Here is a 23803-nt window from a genome sequence, read left to right as displayed (position 1 = left end):
ATGATAGCCATTCTTACAGGTGTGAGGTGATATTTGCCCTTCTCTGATGATTAGTGATGTTGAGCATCTTTTCATATGTCTTTTTGGCCATTTGAATGTTCTTTTTGGAAAAGTGTCTCTTCAAGTCCTTTGCACATTTTTTAATTGGATTGTTTGTGTGGTTGGTGGTGTTTTATAAATTCCTTATAAATTTTGGATATTAACCCCTTATCAGATGTATCGTTGACAAATGTGTTCTCCCCGTCAGGGGCTTGTCTTTTCACTTTGTTGATGATTTCCTTTGCTGCGCAAAAACTCTTTAGTTTGATGTAGTCCCACTTGTTTATATTTTCTTTTGTTTCCCTTGCTGGAGGAGAATATCAGATAAAATATTGCTATGAGAAATGTCCGAGATTTTACTGCCTATGTTTTATTAGGATTTTTATGGTTTGAGTGTAACATTTACATCTTTTAGTTTTTGCCCATTGAGTATTATGTTGGCTGTGGGTTTGTCATATTTGGACTTTATTATATTGAGGTATGTTCCCTCTGTTCCACTTTGTTGATAGTTTTTATCATATATTGGTGCTGGATTTTATCAAATGCTTAAATCTATTTGCTATCACAATGTAATTTTTATCCTTCATTTTGTTTATGTGGTATATCCTGGTAAGTAATTTGCAGATATTATACCAACCTTGCATCCCAGGAATAAATCTCACTTGATCATGATATCTTATCTTTTTAATATATTGCTGGATCGAGTTTGCTAATATTTGTTGAGAATCTTAGTTGGTATCTTTGTTAATCTGGGATATTGGCTTATAGTTTTCTTTCTTTGTATTGTCTTTATCTGGTTTTGGAATTAGGATATTGCTGGACTTGTAAAATGAGTTTGGGAATGTTCCCTCCTCTTGAATTGTTTTGGAATAATTTAAGAAGGATAGGTGTTAATTATTTGAATGTTTGGGAAAATTCTCTTGTGAAGCTATGCAGTCCAGGACTTTTGTTTATTGGGAGATTTTTAATTACTTCTTCAATTTTACTAGTTTTAATCTGTCTTTTCAGATTCTCTGATTAGTTTTTCTGGATTCAGTTCTAGAAGTTTGTGTGTTGCTAGGATTTTATCTATTTTGTCCAGATTGTCCAATTAGTTGGCATACAGTTGTTCATAATATTTTCTGACAATCCCCTGTATTTCTGTGGAGTCAGTTTTTACTTTTCTTTTATTTCTAATTATATTTATTTGGGTACTCTCTCTTTTTTTCTTACAAGTCTTTGCCAATCTTGTTTACCTTTTCAAAGAACCAGCTCTTGGTTTCATTTGTCTTTTTTCTTTTTTTTTTTTTTTTAGAATATATTTCATTTATTTCTGCTCCGGCCTTTATTATTTCCGTTCTTCAATTCCCAATCAAGGGCACGAACCTGGGTTGCAGGTTTGATCCCAGGCCCTGATCAGGGTGTGTGCAGGAGGCAACCAATTGATGGGTCTCTCTCACATTGATGTTTCTCTCTCCCTCTCTTCCACTCTCTCTAAAAATCAATGGAAATAAATGTCCTCAGGTGAGAATTAACAACAACAAAAAAGTGATTATTGATAAGTATGTATTTATTAATATTTTATTCTTTATAGCTGTAAAGAATAAAATGCTGCTTCCTCCTCCTCCTTTTGTCCTTCTCCTCCTCTTTTTCCTCCACCTGTACCTTCTTCCTCAAGAAGGCCCTTTAACATTTCTTGTAATACTGGTTTGTTGGTAACAAACTCCTTAACTTTTTCTTGTCTAGGAAGCTCTTTATTTCTTTTTTTAATTTTAAATGATAGCCTTGCTGGGCAAAGTAGTCTTGGTTGTAGGCAAGCATGTCAAACTTACGGCCTGCAGGCCTCATGCAGCGCACAAAGAATATTTTTGCAGCCCAGCCAATATAATGGTATGTAATAAACGTTTTAATAAAAATTTTGTAACTTAATTTTTACAATATCCTGTTATACATAATCCTATGTAATAAAAGCCTAATGTGCAAATCGACCAAACAGCGGAACCACCAGTGGAATGACCGGTCACTGTGACGCACACTGACCACCAGGGGGCAGATGCTCAACACAGGAGCGCAGGCCCCAGGCCAGCCAAGGCGGGTGCCAGCAGGGGCCCACCGATTGCCCCTCAGAGGGAGGTGACCAGTGGCAGGGGGCAGGGCTGGTCGGTGAGCAGGGGGCGGGTGCCAACGGGGGCCCCCTGATTGTCCTGCCGATTGCTCCACAGATCGGTCCTGATCGCTGGCCAGGCCTAGGGACCCTATCCGTGCACGAATTTCGTGCACTGGGCCTCTAGTTATTAATAATGAACTACAGCATTTGCTAATGACTGATTACTATAATCATGTTGCATTCATTTCCCTGTGCGCCTTACACACAGGCACACCATTTCTCTCTATTAATACTAGCAGTGAATATTTTAGCAGCCGATTGCCATATCATTAGTCTTGGACTGACTTGTTTGGTGTGTGCAACAGGAAATATTTCGCTTTTGGAGAACAAGAAAAATAGGTTTATTTGCATTACGCTTATTAATTTGTGCAGTTATTCAGTGTCTGGTAAGTTAATGTTCAAGAAAAAATATTAATTTTTATTAAAATGTTCTATTTTACTCTTTTATTTCATCCCTTTGTATTCAGCACGTCTCTCAAAATAAACCTACGTTTCTATGAAAAATGAAGATTTTGTTTTTTTGTGGCCCACATAAACTTAAACCTTGTTTATTTGGCCTGTGTTAGCCTTTAAGTTTGATTTGCTTGTTGTAGGGCTTTGCTTTTCTTCACTTTGAATATTTCATGTCAATCCCTTTTGGCCTGAAATGTTTCTGTTAAAAAATCAGCTGACAGTCCTATGGGAGCTCCCTTGTAGGTAACTGTTTCTCTCTTGCTGCTTTTAAGATTCTCTCTTTTTCTTTTACTTTTGTCATTTTAATTATGATATCTTGGTGTGGGCCTTTTTGGGTTCATCTTGTTTGGGACTTTCTGCACTTCCTGAACTTGTGAGTCTTTCCTTTAGGTTAGAGAATTTTTCTTCAATAGCTTCTTAATCCCTTGTTCTCTCTCTTCTCCTTCTGATACCTCTATGATGCTGATGCTGTTATATTTCATGTTGTCCTAAAAGTCCCTTAAACTATTTTTTTTTAATTATTTTTCTTTTTCTTGCTCTGATTGAACATTTTCTTCTATCTTGTGTTCCAAATCACTGATTCATCCAACCGTTTATTCCTTGTAGCATATTCTTCATTTCAGATATTGTATTCTTCATTTCTTTTTAAAAAGTTTTTCTCTTTTTTATTATTACTAGTAGCCCTGCTCACGAATCCATGCTCCAGTAGGTCACTGCCGCCCTCCTGTAACTCTCTGCCTGCTACCCCGCCCTCCTGTAGCTCCCCTGTGCCCCCCTCATAGCTTCTTGCCCTGCCCTCTCCTGTAGCTCTCCGCCTCCCGCTTGCTTGCTGCCCTGCCCCGTCCTGTAGCTCTCTGTGGCCTGCTTGTAGCCAGTAGGTTGCTGCTGCCCTCTTATAGCTCTCCGCCCGCTCCCCCCCTGCTCCGCCTGCCCCCTCTCCCCCATAACTTTGCTGCCCTGCCCCCTCCTGTAACTCTCTGCAGCCTGCCTGTACCTCGCCGGCCCACCCTCCTTCTGATCTGTTATCTGGTAGTGATGTGCCTGGTTGTTATGCCTCAGGGTGTAACAGCTAATTAGCATATTCCTCTCTTACTATATAGGATTATTTAGTCATCACCTATGAATATGTCTTTTATTGATTTTAGAGAGAGAAAGGGAGGGAGAGAGAGACATTGATGTGAGAGAGAAACATCAATCAGTTGCCTTTTGTACACTTCCTGACCTGGGATCAAACTTGGAACCTAGGTATGTGCCTTGATCCAAAACCAAACCTGTCACCTTTCAGTGTATGGGATGATGCTCCAGTCAACTGGACATCACCAGCTAGGGCTGTAGTCTTCATTTCTGACTGATTCTTTTTTATGATTTCTATTTTATTTTTTATGTTACTATCTCTTTGTTTAATTTCTCATTGATTTCATCCATTCTTCCCTTAAGTTCCTTGAGCATCCTTATAACCATTATTTTGAACTTTTTATGTGGTAAATTTCTTGCCTCCATGTCATTTGGAGATTTCTCATTCTTTCATTTGGAGCATATTTCTTTGTCTCCCCATTTGACTTTGGCTGCCTCTTTGTGTTTGTTTCTATGTGTTAAGTAGATGTGCTGTGACTCCCAGTCTTGATAGGGTGGCCTTATGTAGTAAATAGGTGTCCTTTGGTACAATTTTTTTGATCACCTATGGCAGGTGCTCCAGGAATGTCCTTTAAGTGGATTATGTGAGCCCTCCTGTTGTACTTGAGTCTTGATTGCTATTGGTACATTTGTGTGTGGGATCAATTCTCAGGCTGGTTGACTATGAGGATCAATCCAGACCACAGTGTATGAGCTGCTGCAGGTGCCTCTTGGGAGGGACTCTGGTTCAGGTCGATATCAGATGCTGCCTGTGACTGGCCCTGGGTAATCTGTGTGGATCTGCAAAGCAATCCACAGTTTGTGGCTGACTCTACCTTGTGGTATGCGAAGGAAGGTTCAAGCTGCACCAAGGCTCACTTTTACCAGCACTGGGACTGGAGGTCAGGCAGCAGAAGTCCCTAGGAACCCCCTGGTTGCCTCTATCTGTCTCCACCTGCTGGCTGCCTGTTAGGCTCAGTCACTGAAAGAGCCTCTGGTAGTATTCAAGTTGCATGCAATAGGTTCTCAGTAAGTCACCAGCTAGGGGCGAGGTGTTTTCCAGATCTATATCAATCTTGGTACCAGTGCTGTGTCTGAGGCCACTCAGCAAATGTTCCAGGGTATACCAAGTCTAGTTGCCACTTGTTGGGTGCCCCACACTTTTGTGGTGGGGTGGGGTGTCAGGGAATTGTCAGGGTGAGGCCAGCAGATTTTATCATGCCTAAACAAACCAAGATTTGTGAAGGGAAGGCTCTGCACGGGTATGGCGTGCAATAGAAAATTTTCCCTTGTCTTAAAGCCACAAAATTCAGTCTGTCCCAAATTCTGCAAGGAGCCTAATCTCAACAGTGAGGGGCCCCTGGGAGTCAGGAGAGGGGGAGGTGCTGGTCAGATTTGGGGGAAGTTGGAGGGTGTGGCTCCTGTCCTGGATTCTGCCCAGATCTTGGCAAGGTGGAGCCACCAAAAGTAAGAGGGTGGGGGCCTCTGAGAGCTTGAAGAGTGGGGCTAATGGATCTACTGTGAGGAGGAGGTGCCAGTCAGGTTCACAGGAAAGTGGGGGGAATGCCCCCGTTAAGCCAATGACACCCCTTGAGTCTGCCCAGACCTATACATCCTGGCCCCTGACTATTAGCAAAATAGAAGCTCCACAGGGTGGGTTGATAGGGAGAATAGAAGGTAGGGCTATATTGTATTTCCCCCAGGCTGATGCTGTGTGGAGGGCAAGCTCCACCCAAGAAAGATGGTGTCTGCAGTGTGATAGGATAACCCAGCATGGCGGGTTCCCAAAGGTTGTCCCCTCAGCTCCTTCCCCAGAGCCACAAACCCTATCCTCTCCTTGCTTAACCCTAGTCTTCGCCACCCTCTCCACCAGAGCCCAGGATGAATGGCTGCAAAAGGGATTTGGGGCATTGGCCCTTTAAAAGTGCCTGAGTTTTTACCAGACTCCCCTTTCTCTCTGGCAGATAGAAACCCCACTGCTTTTCATAGCCAGATGTTCTGTGGGCTTCTCTTCCTGGCTCTGGTGCCCTGAGCTGGGAAGCCTGGCATGGGGTTGAGAACCCATGCTCTGCAAAGTGAACCTTTGCAGCTGAGATATCCCTCTGGAATCTCAGCTGCTGACTGTGGGAGTGGGGCGAGACCTTTTCATGTCTCCACCCTTCCTACCAGTCTCAATGTGGCTTCTTCTGCAAATCCTTAGTCTTAAGACTTCTCTTCAGCTCATCTTTAGTAAGTTATTCAGGTTGGTTGCTCTATATTTTAGTTGTACTTCCAGTTTGGTCCTGGGAGGAGGTGAGTAGCTTCCACCTACTACACTGCCATCTTGGATCAGTATGATTTCCTAATGGTCCTGAAGGGATCTGGCCATCACTGATATTTCTAGTGTGAACCAGATTAAAGCCAGATTAAAGCAGTGTGGTCACCCTGACTTCTAAGAAGCTTAGTATCAAATGAAAATTCTTGAATCTTAAAGGAGAAATAAGCCTTTTTTTGTTGTTGCCTAAATTAACCATTGCATGTGGCTCATGATGACAAAATTTTCTAGTTATTTTAAGTGAAAAAATCCATTGATAAAAAATTCTAATTTATTTTTTATTTATGGTTTCCTGAAGTGTTTGTAAACTTTATAATAAAACAGTCACATAATTTTAGAGCAGTAAGGGAACTAAGAGGTCATTTAATATCTGAATACTCATGGTCAAATAATGCTTGTTTTTATAACAATATTAGAGGCCTGGTGTATGAAATTTGTGCATGGGAGGGGGAGTTCCCTCAGCCCGGCCTGCACCCTCTCCAATCTGGGACCCCTCGGGGGATGTCTGACTGCCTGTGGGATCAGGCCTAGACTGGCAGTCGGACATCCTTCTAACAATCCAGGACTACTGGCTTCTAACTGCTTGCTTGCCTGCCTGCCTGCCTGATCACCTCTAACCGCCTTTGCCTGCGGGCCTAATTGCCCCCTCACTGCTCCCCTGCCAGCCTAATCGCCCCCAACTGCCCTCCCCTGCTGGCCTGATTGCTCCCAACTGCCTTCCCCTGTCAGCCTCATCGCCCCCTAACTGCTCTCCCCTGCCGGCCTGATCGCCCCGCCCCTAATTGCTTACTCCCCCACGCCAGCCTGATCTCACCCCAATTGCTTGCTCCCCCGCGCTGGCCTGATTGCACCCCTAACTGCTTGCTCCCCTGCCAGCCTGATCAACCCTAACCACCTCTCTCTCAGCCCCCACCACCGTGGCTTTGTCCAGAAGGAAGTTGGACATCCAGAAGATGTCCGGTTGACCTGGTCTAATTAGCATATTACCGGTTTATTAGTATAGATAGGTACAGATGGAAAGGCTTTGAAATAACTTAGATTTTAGTTGCTGACAAGTAGACAGCCAGGGGTGGTTGTTTAAAATGTAATTTTTTTTTTTAATATATTTTTATTGATTTTTTACAGAGAGAAAGGGAGAGAGATAGAGAGTTAGAAACATCGATGAGAGAGAAACATCGATCAGCTGCCTCCTGCGCATCTCCTACTGGGGATGTGCTCGCAACCCTGGTACATGCCCTTGACCGGAATTGAACCTGGGACCTTTCAGTCTGCAGGCCGACGCTCTATCCACTGAGCCAAACCGGTTTCGGCTAAAATGTAATTTTATTAGGATTAGCTTGTGATGATTTTTAAAAAGACACACTTTTCTTAAACCTGATAGAATTTGTGATTCACAAATATATCAGTGAACTTATATAATATAGTGTTTATGTATGTGCGTATATATGTACATGTGTGTGTGTTTAACTGATACCATGTTTTATTGGCAATTTAAAATATGATAGCAGACTGGTCTGAGTGAATAAGCTTTTCTAGAGAGATTTATACCTACTTTTAGGGATTTAGGGAGAATCCTAAGAAAACCTAAGTGTAAATTAGTTATAGAATTTATACATAGTCCTGATATCCTTGTTTCTACTGTAGCCATTTAGTGGATTATTTGGACATTTTAACTTTTAGATAAAAAAGAGATTGTGAAAATATTTATTTGCATAATCATTATTCTTGATAAAAACGTTTTGTTTTCTACTTTAAAAAAATTAATGCCAATCTCGACTCTTTGTAGTACAAGATTTTATACTGTAAAAATAAACACTTGCCAAAAGCTACACAATTAATTGTGGAGCTTATCTAGAGAATGGAAAGAATGGCCAAAAACAGATACCTCAAAACAAAATTAACTGCCTTTCTTCCAAAATTCCATTATACTTTCAGCATACTTGTCTTGAAATACTTATTATAGTGTCTCTTTGTGCCTCTTTTACTTAAAGTATACATTTTTAGGGTAAAGGCTATGCATTCTCACGTTTCTGCCCTCAGCACCTGGTACACTTCACAGGTTCTCAAATGTTTTGAGAGGATGAATGGGTGAGAGGAGAGAGAAATCAGATATGTCATTGGTTATGAATGTCTGAAGGATTGGTACCAGTGTGCAAGGTAAAAAATGCCGATTTACATGAAAAAAGAGAAGGGACAGTCTGGGGTTGTGAAATAAAAGAGATGACCAGTACTTGTTAAATCAAAGAAATAAATTTAAATGAAGTCGTAGAACAAAAAAGTGCAACAATCTCTCTTTGCCCTTTCCTAAAAGTTTTATAGTATAGAAGGAAACAAATCCTGTTGAGAGGCATCGTTAGCAGAAAGACAAAATAAAAATTTAGCCAAAAGATCAAATTGATTACCTTTTCAGAAACACTAAACAGATATTCTATTTTTATCTATATAGATGTCTGTCCTATTGGATATGGTGGTTAAGATCATGGAAACTGGAAATAGATAGTCTCAGCCACTTGGGATGGTTATTTGACATCTAAACCTCAATACCATGTTGTTAAGATGGGGATAATAATGGTACCTTCTCTACAGGCTAACATGAGGATTATTAGATGAGATAGACCAATCAAAGTACATAGCACAGATTTATAAAGGAAAACTCTCAAGAAATGTTATTACACTGAGCAATATTCAACCATTTTTAACTTACATGTAGAAATTTCATATGGTTCAACCATATTACCATCATCATATTTTTCTGTAATTGGTATTCATATTTTCACAGAATAAACTTCCAACCCTTATATTTCAAGGATACTTAGTCATCATTTAATGATTTTCTAAAAGGAATTGTAGATGGTGCTCTGGAAATGTCTGTGGTCCTATATTTTTATTCAGTATTTTAGACCTAACCTTTTTTATGTTCAACCTGGTATTAAAAAAAATTTAATTATTTAGGTTCAGTGAAGAGTTTGAACAATTTTCTTAAATTGTTCAATTAATTGTTCTTAAATTCTAACATAAATTTAGTAAAGGTACTGTAGAAATTTACCCTTCTTCATTTATTACTACTTCATAGTTTAAAATTGATCGCAAACAATACTATCTAGTGGGCAATAAACATATTGCAGTTCCATTTATTTAACGTAGTTGTTTAACTACCAGAGAGGAAAGTGTGACTCATAACTGATGCTAAGAATTTATTGTAAGTTCCAGGTGTTTACAGTTGCATTTGTACATCTTAAGTTTGAAGAGGGAATTTCGTTTTGACCTTAGAAACAATTTTATTAAGGTAAACATTGATAATTTAATACATTCCTATAAATTTTAGTGAACATTAATAGCAGTATTTAATATTTTAAAACAATTGTATTGATTAATATTTTTCTATATAAGCACATTTTGAAAAATCAGAATTTGTTTCAAAGTATGAAGTGGTGAAGTGCTTCTGAATAATTACCACAAGGTGGCAGGATTGTATTTTTGTACACTACTTTTGCTTCTGTTTACAGCAAACCTTTCATTATCTAAAATAGAAGTTTTCCATGTGGTTAACTGTTAAACATTTTATATACCAGAACTTTTATTTATTTACTTACTTATTTATTTATTTATTGTTGACAGAATACTTTATTTTTCTTTCTTTCTTTAATGTACAGCCCACATACAATGGTACATTTTTTTTTAATATATTTTGATTTTTTTACAGAGAAGAAGGGAGAGGGATAGAGACTTAGAAACATCGATAAGAGAGATCAATCAGCTGCCTCCTGCACGCCCCCCCCACTGGGGATGTGCCCGCAACCAGAGTACATGCCCTTGACCGGAATCGAACCCGGGACCCTTGAGTCCGCAGGCCGACGCTCTATCCACTGAGCCAAACCGGTTCGGCTACCAGAACCTTTAAATTTTAACTTTTCTGATGGGAAACTTTCTAAACTATATTTCATACTTTCTTGAATTCTTAGACTATAACTTAACCTTTATTCATGAACCATTTGAATATCAGTTACTGGATTGTGATTACGATGAAGTGATAGATAAAGGTGGTGTGGAGGAAATGAGGACAGAGTCCCAGCCGACTCTGCATCTTCTGCACTTAAAGGCTGTGCCTGACATCGCTTGCTTTTTGCTTATCTACATGTTTTCCTGTCAAAGTGAAGTGAATCATGCCAAGTGCCAGACTCTGGTGTGGTAGAACATGATAGCTTTCTGTAAACTTAAATGGCAAATGAAGGCAGACATTGCCTTGTCCCAGGGGGTTTTGCACCACGTTATTTGGGGAAGGAAATAAACTACGAGGCTTAAGAATTCTTCATGAAAGGTTACTCTGTTAAAGGCAGCCCCAGACCATGAGGATCATGTGATTGTGAGGAACATTAGGAATTAATGTAGCTGCTTATAGAACAACTTTAAGAAATAATTCCTATAATGTTTTCGACTGAATTGTACATAATTTGCATGAATAATATTATATGAGACATGTCCATAATATTATATGAATCTGTGTCTCTGGTGGGTCTGTGTCCCTGGAGAGCTGCCCCAGAGCAGTATGTGGCCCAGTGGTGGTGCAGTAAGCTCTGGGGGAAAGCTTGTCTCCTGGACTTCTCAGTTCTTTTATGGGTACTGCTATTTTTGCCAGAGCCTTTCTTTCTCCTCTCCTATACTGCCAGATCTGGAATTGTTCTGTGAGTCTGTTACGAAAGTTTAGACAAGAGAAGAGGTTTTCTTCTGGATTTGGTCCCTTCCTTAATTATTTGCATATTTTTTTCTAATTTTAAGAAGATACTATATGTATATGTAATTCATTAGATCAAATTTCAGAATGAATCAGTTTTAATCCAATATAAGCACTAAAAAAGCTACAGTTGAGCTTCACTGATTAAGGGAATAAGGAGAGGACATGGTTTCCAAGAACAACTCTGGGTTTCTCTGGCTCTATAACGTGTTCATCTACCTGCCTGTCACTTTCCTCCCTGTTAGTTATCACCAACTTATGGAGGGTTTTCCCCCCTTATCTTTCATTCAGCCCTTCTCTGGTAAATGGGGAATTTTTATAAGAGTGCCAGAGAAGCCACAGGAAGTGACTGATAAATTAGCTTCACCCGAAATGGATATTAGAGCATAGACATTTTATCCTTTTACTTGATCCTTTCTTCTTAGTTCTTGATAATACAATTTTTTAAAAAACTAATGGTTGATGAGGCAGCAGAAGTTTCATAACTAAAATGTATGGATCAATTTATCTAGCTTGTAATTTTTGGATGTATACATTTTCCTATTGGCAAAAGGTACTGTATGTTTTTTAAGTAAAAATGAACTTATTTAAGATTTGCAGACCGGTTTTGTGGATTATATAGAAAATTCATGCCTTAAGAAACAGCCTTAAACACTCCCTATTGCTTGGGGCAATTTTTGTGTAACTGTATACTCTGAAACTAAATTACCTCTAACTCTGAGATTACCTGAAGGATAATGCAAGAGTTTAGCTTGTATTAACAACATCTTCCTACATATTCTGCAAAACAACAACAAAACAACACACACACACACACACACACACACACACACACACCCCTTAACTATTAGCAGAAACAGCTCATTCAAAGTGGTACCAAATTTGAACATTTAACTCCAGGATACCTAGAATCTTATTGAAAAGACTTAAGGAATTAGCCAACAATTTAAGTATTTTTCTCATTTTAAATGTGGTTTTAAGATACCTTTACTTCTTCTTTTTTTTTTTTTTTTTTTTTGAAGGAAATTGGGTTAAAAATGCATTGTAGTTGAATTTTTAAAAAGAAGTTAGAAGTGGTTTAGGAGTAGTTGGTTACAGACCATGAATGCTCTGCCAAAGATTGGGGGTTTACCTTATCAATAAAGTACTTGTAGTTGAATGGGTGACAAGCATGAAAGTTAAGAAAGTTTGAAGAAAGTTAGCCTGGAAGATGAATTTACTTGGATCTGGATGGATAGAGATTGGAACCAAGTTGACCAGTGGGATGATATGGTAGTAATCTGGAAGTCTTATGATATGGGTTTGGATTAGGGTGATTATAGTAGGAATATCTAATCTAATAAAAGAGAAACATGCAAATTGACCGCACCTTTGCTACGCCCCACGCCATGCCAACCAGCCAGTCAGAGCGACTATAAGCAAATTAACCCAACCAAGATGGCGGCCAGCAGCCATGGAGCTGGAGCAAGCAGGAGGCTTGGTTGTCCAGGCGATGGAGGAAGCCAAGCTTCCCGCCTGCCCTGGCCAACTGTGGCCTCCGCAAAAGCAACAAAGTTTCAATTATAGAAGATAAATAAATCCCAGATACCTGCTTCCAGCCAGCCTCCACTGGGAGCTTGGGTGGCTGGGGGCCGTGGCCAGCCTGCAAACAGCCATCAGCCCCTCACCCAAGCTGGCCAGGTACTCCAGTGGGGATCCCCACCCTGAAGGGGCTGTGGCCAGCCTGCAAACAGCCATCGGCCCCTCACCCAGGCTGGCCACACCCTCAAGGGGTGAGGGTCCCTGCTGGGGGGCTTGACCAGCCTGCAAACAGCCCTCAGCCCCTCACCCAGGCTGGCCAGGCACCCCAGCAGGACCCCCACCCTGATCCGGGACACCTTTCAGGGCAAACCAGCCAGCCTCCACCCATGCACCAGGCATATAATAAAAGGGTAGTATGCACATTGACCCTAAGAGCAGAACGACTGGGAATGACTGGTCACTATGACACACACTGACCACCAGGGGGCAGATGCTCAATGCGGGAGCTGCCCCCTGGTGGTCAGTGCGCTCCCACAGGGGTAGCTCTGCTCAGCCACAAGCCAGGCTGACGGCTGCCAGCACAGCTGTGATGGCGGGAGCCTCTCCCGGCGCTTCACCAGCGCTAAGGATGTCCGACTGTAGCTTAGGCCTGGTCCCCACTGGCAAGTGGACATCCCACGAGGGCTCCTGGGATGCCAGAGGGATGTCTGACTGCCAGCTTAGGCCTGATCCCCGGGGAGCAGGCCTAAGCCAACAGGTGAACATCCGCTGAGGGGTACCAGACTGCGAGAGGGCACAGGCCGGGCTGAGGGACCCCCCTGAGTGCACAAATTTTTGTGCACCAGGCCTCTAGTAAAAGAAATAAAAAACAGAAATATTATTAGGGAAAAAGTAATAAGACTGTGTTTAAGAAAAAAGTATTTTTTATAAAATTTCTATTCCAGGCTGATGAAACTCCAAGGATGCTAGTTGCTAGGGAGAAAAAAGCTGGGCATTGCTGGTGACATCATTACCCAGTGCCCACAGCCACCGTTTCAGGGCTGGCTCTGTGGGCCTCATTTTGCACAATGGGGTCTTAGCAGCATTGGCTGCCATTTGGTGGGCTGTCGTTCCGGGGTGGTGGCGGGGCCTATTTCCCACTTGGGGGAAGCTGAGTGTTGGTTTGTCGGCACCAGGTCCACGGTGCCATTTCTTTTTAAATGTCAGGTGCGCGTCATGGCAGTTCCTCTGTTGAGCGTCTGCCCCCTGGTGGTCAGTGCACATCATAGTTACAGGTCAGATGGTTGAACAGACACTTAGGCTTTTATATATATAGATGGGTGCTGGATTTTATCAAATGCTTTTACTGCATCTATTGACATGATCATGTGATTTTTATCATTCATTTTGTTTATATGGTATATCAGATTAATTGACTTGCAGATATTGTACCAACCTTAATTAATCTTACTTGATCATGGTGTATGCTCTTTTTAATTTATCATTGAATTCGGTTTGCTAATATTTTTCGAGGATTTTTACACCTATGTTCATCAGGAATATTGGCCTATAATTATCTTTTTTTGTAACGTCTTTATCTGGTTTTGGAATCAGGGTAATGGTGGCTTCATTACATGATCTTGGAAGTATTCCCTACTCTTGAGGTGTTTTTTTTTTTTTTTAATAGTTAAAAAATGATTGGTATTAATCTTTCTTTGAATGTTTGATAAAAGGCCATCTGGTCCAGGTCTTTTTCTTGTTTGGAGTTATTTGATTATTGATTTGATTTCATTGGTAGTAATCAGTTTTTTGAGATTTTGTTTCTTCTTGATTCAGTCGTGGAAGATTGTATGTTTCTAGAAATTTATCCATTTCTTCCAGATTGTCCAATTTGTTGATATGTAATTGTAGTATTTTCTTATAATCCTTTGTATTGCTGTGGTGTCAGCTGTTAACTTCTCTTTTATTTCTGATCTTATTTATTTGGGTTCTTTCTTTTTTTATTGATGAGCCTGATTAACAGTTTATCAATTTGGTTTTTCTTTGAAAGAACCAGTTCTTGGTTTCATTGATCTTTTGTATTGTTTTTAGACTATATTTTGTTTATTTCCACTTTGATCTATATTATTTCCTTCCTTCTACTCACTTGGACTTTTTTTTTCTTGTTCCTCTATGTGTAAGATTATATATGCATTCATGTTTAATTGTCACCATAGGATATGTATAAGTATTTTCCATGCCATTTAGTTTCTCTCTTTTTTTTTAAAAAAAATATATTTTATTGATTTTTTACAGAGAGGAAAGGAGAGGGATAGAGAGTTAGAAACATCAATGAGAGAGAAACATCGATCAGTTGCCTCCTGCACACCCCGTACAGGGGATGTGCCCTCAACCAAGGTACATGCCCTTGACTGGAATCGAACCTGGGACCCCTAAGTCCACAGGCCGACGCTCTATCCACTGAGTCAAACCTGTTATGGCTGCCACTTAGTTGCTATTATTTTTTGGTGACAACTCCCTAGTTTCTTTTGTTTCTAACCATGAGATTACAAAATATATTAGTTATACTTAATTTTCTCTAAAATTCAATTCAGTAGGCATTGAGTACCTTCTATATCAGTGATGGCAAACCTATGACACTGACACGCGAACTCATTTTTTTGGTTGATTTTTCTTTGTTAAATGGCATTTAAATATATAAAATAAATATCAAAAATATAAGTCTTTGTTTTACTATGGTTGCAAATATCAAAAAATTTCTATATGTGACATGGCACCAGAGTTAAGTTAGGGTTTTTCAAAATGCTGACATGCTGAGCTCAAAAGGTTCGCCATCACTGTTCTATATACACAGCTAAGCATTTTAAATTTGTCAATATATCCTTAAATATATTAAAATGTAAGCTATGTATATACGTGTGAAGTAACTCAATTATGGGTACAGCAAACCAATGAATGATGACTGATTTTTGTTTTCTTTTTTCTTTCTTTGATTTGATTTACTATTTTGGCATTGTTCTTTGACAATTACTATGACTGGATTGCATTGCAATTAAGGATATATTATATTACTAGAGGCCCGGTGCATGAAAATTCATGCACTGGAAGGGAGTCCCTCAGCCTGGCCTGCCCCCTCGCACAGTCCGGGAGCCATCAGGGGTGGGAGGCGACCCGACGATCAGGGGAAGGTGACACCCCATTACACCTCTGCTGCTGCCACTGCCAGCAGTGCTAGCCTCGGCCGGCCCTGGTTACCTGCTCCTTGGGCCGGCCCTGGGTGGCTGGGCAGCTGCCATCCGAGGCTTGTTTGTGCCTTGGGCGTCAGCTGGGCAGCCGCCATCTGAGGCTTGCCTGTGCCTCATGCCAGCCCTAGGCGGCTGGGCAGCCGCCATCCAAGGCTTGCCTATGCCTTAGGCCGGCCCTGGGTGGCTGAGGGGCTGAGGGGACTGGGGGACTCCGGAGGCAGGTGCCCTGGCAGGGCTGAGGGGCATGGATGCTGTGGGCACCACCATATTTGAGGGCGTGGCAGTCAATTAGCATATTCCCTCCTTATTGGCTGTGGGCACCGCCATCTTTGAGGGTGTGGGAGGCAATTAGTATATTCCCTCCTTATTGGCTGTGGGCGCCGCCATCTTTGAGGGCAGGGCAGTAATTAGCATATTCCCTCCTTATTGGCTATGGGCACCGCCATTTGCGATGGCATGAGGGTCAATTAGCATATTCCCTCTTTATTAGATAGGATATCTTTATTATATCTTAAGAGCAAATGAATATAAATTTGTAAATATGTTTTTCATTAAATACTCTACTATCACACATTTAAGGATTTAGACATTTCTTTGTGAAAGGCCGTCTTGAAAGAGAGAACTATTTTCTTTATATAAACTTCCTAATGAAATTCAATAGTTAATTTGAATTTATTCCTATTGACACATCTCTGAGTTCAGGTGCATAGTGTTGTTTACACATGGGCTATTTAACGACCTTAACTACTAATTTAGAGTTGCATGCAAGCAGTCACTGAGCTGCAGTTTAGCTAGAGCTACTGTTTCTATAATTCTGGATAGACAAGGGTAATACAGGTATGTGAGAAGTTGGACTATGTCAAATGAGATGAATTTGATTTATAGATGTTTGGGCATTACCATACTTTGAAGAATTTCTATGGGCTTCATTTCTGTTGTTGTTCTTTGATATACTGTTCAATTCAATTTGCCAGTATTTTAGGATTTTATAGCTATAGTAGATTATTTTAACTAATTCAAATAAATAAACTATATTTTCCTATATTCTATAACATTGTTATCAATGATTATTTCCTTGAAACTCTAAAAAATTACTTGAAGATTTATTTGTGACCATGGACTTTTAACTGAAATTCCATAATTTTAGGAAATCACATATAGTTTTTATATCCATTTATTCTTTCTATGCTTATGCTTATATACACTGATGTAATACCTATTTTTGTTACTATGTGAAGTAAAGTTGATTTCTTTGATCAAACACTGGAGAAACATGCAAAATTTTCTTCTGTAATCAACTTTAGTTTTAGAATTAGTGGAGCAAGGACTAAATTTATTAAGTTAATCTCTTTTCATTGAAAAGAGTGGCATGATTTAAATATTTTTTAAATTTCAGAAGCTCTTAATAAGTAACATGCATCTAAGATCTTATTTGTAATTATACATTAACTTTTATAAATTATATTTGTTACACATAAGCTTTGCTTTTCACAGATAAAGAGTTTTCAAATATTTCCAGATATTTACCATATTAATGGACTTGTATTAGTTTTTTTCCCCTATTTGCTATTTTCTTCTACTCCAGTTTTATAACTTTTAAAATTGTTTTTTGCCCTTTTGGGCTCTCTCTAAATTCTTTATATCCTCTTTTTTGATGTGGAAATAGAGTCTATATCAAGTACTCTAAACACCCAGATAAATAGGATAACTTCTAATATCTTATATCTTATAATAATCTACTTTTATAGATATAAATATATAAAAATTTATATATCTCTATATTGTACAAGATTTGTTTTCATTTGGAAATTTGGGGTGTACTTGTGCTTATTGCATTTGCAGGCCTATAAATGATTTATTGAGGTAGATGACCCATCTAACTAAAAAGTGGTATGGGCCATAGTATATCTTGTAGATTTGTTATACTAGTAAGATGATTACAGAGCAGGACTCAGAAGGTTTACTGGAAATACATCATTACTACTTACTTTTCTTGTACAAAGTCTGTTCTTATTTTCCATACAGAGATTAAATAAGTTCATTGTGATGTATTGTTTACAGAGCCATATTTTCTACTACACAGCATTTTCTAAAAATAATATGTAAAATAAATGTTTGATTTTATATAACTTGAACAAAAGAAAGTGCTTAGTTAAATGATAGTAATTGTTCTCGTTTTTTGCTGAAATAACATTCCTGTATATGTATGTGGTGTCACCAGTCTGGATTATTCTTATTATGTAATGGTTTCTATGTAATACGTACTTATATGTTATCGTGATAGGATCACTGGAAATGATGATTATATTTTGATTATGTATCTTTCTTTAAAATCACTCCCCCACGCCCAGCAGAGACCCTTTAATTGGATTTCTTCCTAGTCTGTGCTTTTTCCTCCTTCCATTCTGCCCCCACACTGTATCTGGAATTACCGTTCTAAAGTCCAGGACACTCCCCGCAGTAAACCCCTCAATGGCTGCTACCATATCCTAGAGGCAGGGTTGATAATTAGCTGGGTTGTACTAGTTAGGTCCAACAGGCTGTTTACAGCCAGCATCCATTCTGCTTGCCTGGGGCTCCTGTTGTGGGGAAAATTTCAGATTCGTTAGCAGTGTTTTCAAGATGTTTGGGGACTTGGAATGTCTCTGAATACTCCTGCCTTTATTCCCCACCATTCTGTAAGTATCTCCAATGTCCCTACTTTTGGGGGACTTTCCACAAATGTGCTTTGTCTTGGACATGCTCTTCATGTTCTTTGAAATGTTCTCTTTTTTCTCTGGTTTAACTAATGATCTTAAGATTATTCTTAAAGGTTAAATTTAGGAGAAAGTTCGTTTGTGAAACCTTTCCTGACCACTCAACATCGATAATACTCCTTCTTACCCTCTCCCATCCCCCACCTTTACTTGGTTACCGCCTTCTTTGCTCTCTTGGCACCTGCCATACCTAAGATTTTCTCTTATGACTTTGCTCTATTATTGCTTGTAAATCTACCACCACTCCTGGACTATGGACGCACAGGTAGGCACTAAAGAAATAATTTAAGTGTAGCGAAAATAATTTTTTTTAATTAGACAAATATGAGTTCAAATTTCAGGTTTGTCTTTAATTAGCAGTGTGACAGTGGACAAATTCATTTTGCTTAAGGCTCACTTAACTTATCTATACATGTGATGATAATATGGGTGAGTTTAACTATTAAATGAAATAATATGTACAGTTTTTATACCTTGCCTAGTACACAGTTCAATAAATGTTCAATAAGTATTCTGTTCTAGTTAAATTTGGTGTAGAGATTTTGTTTCGCCTTTATTTTTCTCTTTGAACTTTAATTTGTAACAAGAAAATTATATGAATTTGTATCTGAAAATGTATCTCTCTTCTAGCTCTCTGTGATAAAACTAGGAGAGTTATCATTCCTGCTGCTAAGAAAAACCATGGTTTAAAATTTCTTCCAGCTTCTTGGAGGAAAGGCTGCTTTACTCTTCACAGAAGCCCAGTGACTTGCACAATGCCTGCACAGAATATTTGTGGAAGGGAGCTATAGTGGGAAATTAGAATATTTTTCCTTCCTTGTGCTGGGCATAAGGTCATTGATTTCCTGCTCACAGGAATCACAGAGAGAGAAGACATAGACACTGACAGGGACTTTTCTTTGAGAAGAGACTAAAATGGCAGAGGGCCCTAGCCAGTTTGGCTCAGTGGGTAGAGAGTTGGCCTGCAGACTGAAGAGTCCCAGGTTTGATTTCGTTCGAGGGCATACCTAGGTTACAGGTTCAATACCCTGCCCTGGTTGGGATGCATGTGGGAGGCAACCACTTGATGTGATACTGATGTTTCTCTCTCTCTGTCTCTCCCCCTCCCTTCCATTCTCTCTAAAAATCAGTGGAAAAATAGCCTCAAGTGAGGCTTAACAAAAATAAATAAATAAAATTTATTTAAACAAACAAACAAATAAATAAAATAGCAGAGACAGCCTGTATGAAGGAAGCTCCCCGGACCGTAACATAGTTTGAGACATCAAATAAGTAGGTGAAGAAAAAAAGAGGGGGTTCTCTCTACAGAAAAAACTTAGAAATCACTGAATAATTCATCATATCATAAGAAATTAAAACAAAACTTGAGTTACTCTTTTACTGAAACAATGAAGTCACTTACGAATTGGTACTTGGGATAATTTGTATGTTAGAAAAAAGAAGAGCAAGTTGTAAAGATGATGTTCATAGTTGAAAAAAATTTCTTTCTAATATAATAAATAACAATACTGACTAAAATACCATCATAGAAGCTTTTAAGAGTAGTTTGAAAGTGAAACTTTTAATTAAAAAGGACAAGTCAGCATCATTTTGCTTACCTCTCTTAGGCCATTATAGAATAATGCTATTAAGAGAATACAGATGATTTTTGCTGATATCAGAATCTTAGGGCCAAATCTTATACAAAATAGTGATTCAGAAATAATCAAATAATCACTCACCCATTTAAAAAATGAAAGATCCTCGAACTTTCTCTATTGTGATATAAGTAGACCGTGAAATCCCTAGAACCTAGTTTTCTAAGTCCATCCAATAATATAAAACAGTCAGTAGGCTTAGATTTTAGACTTAGGTCAAATACATGCATTTATAATAGATACCTGTTTTCATCAAAATAGAAACTTTGATCCAATATATAGCCTCCTTCTTCAATTAACTTCCGTATCATTGCTGGAGGTTGCAGTTTTCTGATCTGCACCCGACAGTTGAATGCTTGGGAAATCATAGAGATGGGGGAAAGTATAAGCCAGCCATCACTAGCACTGAAAGAGGCAGCTTCTGCCAGACTTGGTGGTTTCTGTTCAAGGTCATCATGTGTAGAGAGTGCTATTTGTTTGATTGTGAGAAAGGTCCCTGATATTTTTTAAATGATTTGCTCTTTAGTCCATGTACTCAGCAATCTTTCCATTTCTTCTATTTCTTTTGAGTCATTCTTACTGACTTCACAGCACTTGAGGTTCCTCTAGCCATAGATGTTTCTTTTATTTTCACTATCGTCTGTCATCTTTGACGGTTACCAATGTGGACTTTTTATGCCTCTTGTTCTGGAGATATCACATAGTCTCCTGTTTCTTTCAAAACACCTTATTTCCTGCTTCTCCGCAATAGCTGAAAACTTTTGCTTGGTATTTATGTATCAAGGCAATTAGACATGTTTGGAAAGTAGAATGAGTGCTTTTTTATATAGAAAAATTAACATTTGCTAAAAGAATAGCAAAATACAATCTTATAGCGTAACAGTAGTGCTGAAGTGAAGTAGCTGGTATGTGGTTGAGGGGTGTGTGTGTGTCTAGGTGGCTTGGTTTCAATGGCTGTAGTTTCCTGCGTTCACCTAGTATTTCTTGAGGACATGAGCACAAGTAAACTGTGAAGTGAGCATTATGGTCAAATTGTTTTCTACCATATAAATTGTGTTGGAACAAATGTATGTTTTCTAAGCAAGCTTTATAACAGAACAGGTTGCACTTAACAGGCTCTTTAGGTTTAAAAAGGCATGATCTGTAGTTCTAGGAAATTTTCTTGAATTATTTTATGGGACTTTCCTCTTCCCTATATTCTCTGTTCTGTTTCTGAAACTTCTATCATTCAGATGTTAGCCCTTCTAAACATTCTTTCCTATTTTCCCCGTCTTTGGTATTTTTTCAACTTTCCATTTAGTCTAGTGAATTTTCACTTATGCTTTCATATAAATTTTTCAATTTCCAAGAGTTCTTTTTGGAATTTTTATTTCATTTTTTTCTGAATGTTTATTGTTCTTCCCTTCCCTCCTTACTGTTATTTTATCTATGTAATCTTTTAAGATCTTTAATGTTTCTTTATTTCCCTCCATAATTTCTGTTTCCCCCAGGTTGTTCCTCCTCTCCCTCCAGCCCCTGCTGCCCCCCCCCCCACGCCCCCTCCCCAGTGTTGGTTATGTTAGAGAATGGTTAGCCCTTGCTTAGTTATTTATTTGTGCAAGATTAGGGTGGCGATTAGGGTCTGTGTTTTATAGACTCATCTTGCCTGCACTGTATACTTTGAGAAGCATATGGTTGAGAAGTATTGGGTTCTCCAATGTATATTAACTTATCTTCCGGACTTTTTTTAATGCTTGCTTAGATTTCAGTCTGTTGAAATAGACATCTCTCCTATTTACTCTATCCTTGTATGTTTAAAACTGCATTCTCAATCTAATAGTTTATAGATAGAAACAGAGATAAATGAGTGTTGCCAACCTATTAGATTTACTCAGAAGTAGCTTTAAATGGCTTTGCAGTACAACAAAGTAAATTCCTTATAAAATTAATTCTCATTGCTTCATGAAACTACAAACCAAGACTTGGGAAAGAGCTCTCACTGCATATGTAGTGGTTATACTCTGTAGGCAGATAACTCTACAGAAAGACATCACTTGGTTAAACTTTCAGACAGAAAAATATGTTAGTTTAAAAAAAATTTAAGTAAGTTTTTATTGATTTTTTGAGAGAGAGGAAGGGAGAGGGAGAAACATTGACCAGCTGCCTTCTGCACACCCGTACTGGGAATCCAGCATTTCTGACCTGTAATCGAACCAGCGACCTTTTGGTGCATGGGGCAACACTCAACCAACCGAGCCACACTGACCAGGGCAAGATTTGAGTTTTTATTGGAAAGTGAAAAGCACTCCAAAAATAATCTTTGATGAAATAAGAGAATATAAGGTGGTATGTAATACCTATTGCTATATTACTATTAAATGCCCAGCAGTGCTTCTTAAATGCATGTATGTATCATAATGCTGGTCTCAGGAAAAATTCTCCAAGAGCATGCTGGAATACCAAGATAGCAAAGCAAGGGAGAGCTCTTGGATCATATATTGCTCACTGCATGATTCTATGATACTTCATAGTGACTTGACTTTATTGGGACTCTTGAATGTCAGATTAACATTTTCTCCTCTTAGTCTCTCTGTTTAAAAAGCTCTTTCATGACTAATTGCTTCACTTCTTTCACATCTTTACTCAAAACTCACTTTCTCAGGGAGGCCGTCCTTGATAACTGTATCTGAAATTTTAACCTCTCTGATAATGCATATCCCTGCTTCCATTCTTTAATTTATCTTCCTAGTACTGTTACTATCTCATATATTATGTATTTTCTCATTTGTCTTGTTTACTTTCTCAACCCCATTTGAATGTAGATAGTTTATACACATCATTAAAAAAACCTTTTCTGTTCCAAGCATACTTTATTGTTAAAATAGGTTAATTACTTATTTAACCTAGTTATCCTGATTTGTTTTTTAAAAAATCTCTTAATATAACCTCATTGGTCCCCCTCCATGCCCCCAATTTATCAAAGGTAATCAAAGTTGTTTATAATTAACTCTGTTTTTTATTCATAATATGTATTTGAGGTATTCAAGTACAAGTTTTATGTAATTTGTGCAGAATTATCCTAACTTGGGGTAATAAATGATAGGACTTAAGCCTTCTCACTGACACCTCTCTGAGACCTCAGTTTGTTTGGCTTCTATAATTGAAACACTGTTGCAGCTCCAGCTCTGAGGCCCGGCTGGCTGAAAGCAGGTTTCTGGGGATTGTTTAGCTTCTATAATTGCAACATTGTTTCTTAGAGTGCAGCTCAGAGGCTGGCAGCAGCAGGCCGAGAACCTTGGCTTTCTCAGCCATTTTTCTTTTTATTGCTTCTCTTTGTACTTCCCACCGCTAACCCCCAACTTCCTACTTTCTAGCCACACTCAACAGCTGATAGGTATCCAAACTCATCCTGCTGCTTCATGCCCTTTTCATGGAGTGTTCTCATTCTCTTTGTACCTTTTGGTCCAACTGGACAGTTCCGCTTATTTTTTAGGGCCCATAGGGAGAGTCTTCTGCTCTTGGAAATATCCCTTGGCTTCTTTTCTGGTAACCATCATTCTTTATATATACCCAGCTGATACCAGACACCACATGTCTTTCTCTCCGCATCCACAGTTACCCCTGGGTCATTGAAAGCAGGGACTGTGTCTTATTTGTCTTGATAATTTTAGTGTCAAACTTAAATAAATATGGGTTGTTAGTGTTAAATAAATATGAATAAATGAAGGAAGGAATGCCTGAAGAGCTAATGCATAGAAAACTGTTTTATCCTAGTTTATATCCTGCTAGCCAAGATATATTATTATAGTGACCATTTTATAGTGGTTGGCAGCAAGTTTAAATACTAAAGAGTGATCCTAAGTGATCATTGTAAATTTATATTTCCCAC

The 23803-nt window shown here is 38.9% G+C and overlaps 1 protein-coding gene across 3 annotated transcripts in view; it reads left to right on the top strand.

Moving 5' to 3' along the window:
- The window catches only part of TSC22D1 (TSC22 domain family member 1), a 145788-nt gene that overhangs the window by 101207 nt on the left and 20778 nt on the right, over positions 1–23803 (top strand). Inside the window, exon 1 of one of the 3 annotated variants that reach the window (XM_036297354.1) lies at positions 18200–18220. The exons of the other annotated variants lie outside the window; for them this stretch is intronic. The gene's annotated coding sequence lies outside the window, so the exon portion shown is untranslated. Of the gene's footprint in view, positions 1–18199; positions 18221–23803 lie in introns of those variants that run through there. 3 annotated transcript variants of the gene reach the window in all.

Source organism: Myotis myotis, unplaced genomic scaffold (assembly GCF_014108235.1).
Source record: "Myotis myotis isolate mMyoMyo1 unplaced genomic scaffold, mMyoMyo1.p scaffold_m19_p_3, whole genome shotgun sequence".
Lineage (NCBI taxonomy): Eukaryota > Metazoa > Chordata > Mammalia > Chiroptera > Vespertilionidae > Myotis > Myotis myotis.
The sequence above is the reverse complement of the archived record's forward strand: the minus strand, read 5'-3'. Positions and strand labels throughout refer to the sequence as shown.